Source organism: Triticum urartu, chromosome 4A, assembly GCF_056163025.1.
Source record: "Triticum urartu cultivar PI428250 chromosome 4A, HENAU_Tu73, whole genome shotgun sequence".
Taxonomy (NCBI): domain Eukaryota; kingdom Viridiplantae; phylum Streptophyta; class Magnoliopsida; order Poales; family Poaceae; genus Triticum; species Triticum urartu.
Genome location: NC_141876.1, coordinates 450,497,610 through 450,501,283, shown reverse-complemented (window position 1 = coordinate 450,501,283; position 3,674 = coordinate 450,497,610). Strand labels below are relative to the sequence as shown.

At 43.1% G+C, this 3,674-nt stretch overlaps 1 long non-coding RNA gene across 1 annotated transcript; it reads right to left on the bottom strand.

The window, feature by feature from the left end:
* Nucleotides 1-2,160: 2,160 nt before the first annotated feature.
* On the bottom strand, nt 2,161-2,995 carry LOC125553946 (uncharacterized). Its single transcript, XR_007304278.2, has 5 exons — nt 2,851-2,995; nt 2,707-2,769; nt 2,526-2,611; nt 2,297-2,316; nt 2,161-2,220 (listed from the first exon to the last, which is right to left on the bottom strand). It is a non-coding gene; the product is annotated as an uncharacterized LOC125553946 (long non-coding RNA).
* Between the last annotated feature and the right edge of the window lie 679 nt (nt 2,996-3,674).

Below are 3,674 nucleotides of genomic sequence, written 5' to 3'. Positions count from 1 at the left end.
AAAACCCAAAAAACCAGTGAAAACCCAACGCTTTTTCTTTAACAATGTCGTGATCTTCTAATTAAACACGAACCCGACAGTGGACAAGTGGCTAGCAGTGCAACGCTACAACCAGGACGTCGTGGGATTGATTCTGCGTGACCTTTTTTCTCTGGTGTATTTATTTTAGCGTGAATGGGCCGGCCCTAAACTAAACTATAGACGCTTCAGGCGAGACCGAAGGAAGGCTTGAGCGTAGGAAGAGAAGGAAAACAAGCACTTGCTCGCCTGGGTGGTTGGGCCGCAAGCCCATGAGGATGGAAGGGAAGCAGGAAAAAATAGAAACAAAAAGTGGTTGGGCTGCGGCCTGGGAAAAAAAGAAATAATTAAGAAAGAAAATCGCAAAAACCGAACTCTTCACAACCCCAACAAAATCGCAAAAATTGAACGCGCCATGCCCATGGCCCTATTGCGGTCGTGGCCACTATGCTCGCCACACCCTATCGCGGCTTTGGCCACGACGCTCGCCGCACTTAATCCCACCCAGACTATGACCCTCCCAACTCCAACATCTTGGGAACCCCTTGCTGACACCGCAAATGACCACCGCGATAACTGCAATTGCGACGTCGTGTCAGACAAACCTCCGGCTGTAATCCCCCTAACATGCCACAAACCGCAACCATCGAGCAAATAAAAAATTGTTTGTCGCCGCCATGTCAACCGCTCAACATTCATCGAACCCCACGGCGGAATGTACCCTATAGAAAAAAGAAGAGAGGGGGTGGCGGAGCAGTGTACGCCTTAGCCCAATGCTAGAGTCGATGAAGAACTTAGACTCCCAGCGGTCGAAGACCCTTGAATCACCAACGAAGACACAGAAACCATACTGAATCACATGCAGAGCGGAGCGCGAGACAGGGTAGGAAAAGGCGGGGGAGTGGCTAGTGGAGCGAGGAAGGGGGGATATAGGGAACATTTGCTCCACCAACAGTTAGCGCGAACAATTTCTACGCCTCACATGGATGCCTTCGAGGGCGCAGAGCGCGTTCACGCAACATCAGTATACAACTGACGCAAGTTGAGCGTGTTTTGCCTAGCTAGGAGCGCCCAGTTACTTGGGACAAACAACCTGAGAGATTTTTACTTTGACAATATACATCCACACTGGCAAGATTTAAAACCAGTAAGATTAATTTAGGAGGCGAGACAAATCCGAATAGATAGCACCGCAGCAACATCTAGTGCGCAAAGCACGACTGTCGGTGTCCCTAAGCAAAATGAACAAGGGCAGACTGCATTTTATTTTCTATGGAAGCCATACACCACCCAGAACAATCGAACATTCGCTTCCCTTTGGTATTATCGTAAGTAAACACTAATCTCATACAGCTTGAGAAAGGTATCAGGAAGTTCCTGGCATGCCTAGATGTTTCATAGCAAGGAAGCATGCATTTCAAAGCTTGAATCACATGCTATCACATTATGTAACCACAAAGAAGGTAATGTAAACTGCGTGTAATGTAAACAATACAAAGAAGGTAATTGCAGCTCCCTCCACATTTTCACATCCGGGCTTGGGACCGGCAAAGGCAGTGTTACACCACAACAATACAAACACCAATCATTCAGCAAAGCATACAAGACACGCAAAGCATACAAGACACACCATCAAGCAAATGCAATATTCACACACACAGTCACAGTCACACAAAGAGTCAGCCAACACAGAGTCACAGTCACACACAGAGTCAGCCAACACATAGAGTGACAGTCACACACAGAGTCAGCCAACACACACAGTCACAGTCACACACACAGTCAGTCAGTCACACACACACACACAAGACACAGCAACAGTCAGTCACACACACAAGACATAGAACACACACAGTCAGTCACACACACAAAACATACACAGCCACAGACACATACAGTCAGTCAGTCAGTCACACACATAGAGTTAGATGATTATGCCACCTAAGATGTTTTGTATGAATTCAAAAATCAGCTTCATATTAAGAACTGCATCACCTGGATCAAATGTGTCTCCCCCAATAGCGGCCATAACTTGATTGAAGAATAGAGCAACCGTCTGCAGAAAGAAGAACAAAATAGTTAGCATGGACTGTGAATAGAGAAAGAGACTCCAAGAAATAACAAGTTACTCAAGGCAATTACCTGTTCATTAGCGATTGGAGGAACTCCACCGAGGTAAACACGCCGAGCATGCCGAGTAGCCTAAGAAAAGAGTGGTCGGACATATGCATTACAGAACAAGAAAAATCTCAAGCACAAAGAAAAAGATCAAGCATACCTGCTGTGTCATGGCAGTGGCTGCATAGCAAGTGGATCGATGCAAAGAGAAGAAAGAATTAGGAAGTAATAACAAAAAAATTGAATAATAAAGAAGTGTGATAGATCAGGTGGGTTCATGCTGCCATCACCAAATAAACTGCAAATCTGGTTGCTTTGTGATGACAGAATGGACTATACACGATTTGACTACTAGCTACACTGAATCATAAAAGGAGCACACTAGTCACCTGTCCTAGGGCGGATAAATTGAACATGTTTGGGAGCATGTTCGGAAACATCCCAGGATCAGCAGCAAGAAGTTCTGGTAGCTAACCTACAATGCATCAACAAAGGGACAAAATGCATTTCAGCAAACCATATAAAAATAAAACAATCAAAAGAATACCACTCCCGACATTGCTTGCCTACCTTGCAATGAGATCATTCTGGTGGTCGATAGTTGTTTGCAAGGTCAATAATTTTGTCATCTTCCTGTAGAAAAATATCATCAATATAACTATAAAATGTGCAAAAGCTTTTTTTCTTGAGAAAAGTCAGAGTGCAATTAAAAACCTCTTGAGTCCAAGGACCTTTGATGCACTGTTAAAGAACCTTCTGCCATGGATGTAAACACTGCATCTCTGTCCTACCCGGAAATAATTCAGCTGCGAAGGTAGATACTGACACAATATGTGATCTCACCACACTTGCATATACAGAACAACGTCCAAAGAAGTATGTCGTTAATATATAACTAGCTAAAATGTTCATAAGGTATTACCAGCGTGAGATAAATATTGTGTACAAAATTGGAAGGAGTTAAATTCGAGAGGGATTGCCATACACTGTTAAATAACCTTCTGCCATGGATGTAAACACTACACCTCTGTCCTATCCAGAAATAATTCAGCTGCGAAGGTAGATACTAACACAATATGTGAGCTCACCACACTTGCATATACAGAACAACGTCTAAAGAAGTATGACGTTACTATATAACTAGCTAAAATGCATTCATAATGTATTACCAGTCTGTTGGAAATATGCCCTAGAGGCAATAATAAAATGGTTATTATTATATTTCTTTGTTCATGATAATTGTCTATTGTTCATGCTATAATTGTGTTATCCGGGAATCATAATACATATGTGAATACATAGACCACAACACGTCCCTAGTGAGCCTCTAGTTGACTAGCTCGTTGATCAAAAGATAGTCATGGTTTCCTGACTATGGACATTGAATGTCATTGATAACGGGATCACATCATTAGGAGAATGATGTGATGGACAAGACCCAATCATAAGCATAGCTCAAAGATCGTGTAGTTCATTTGCTGTAGCTTTTCCGAATGTCAAGTATCATTTCCTTAGACCATGAGATTGTGCAACTCCCG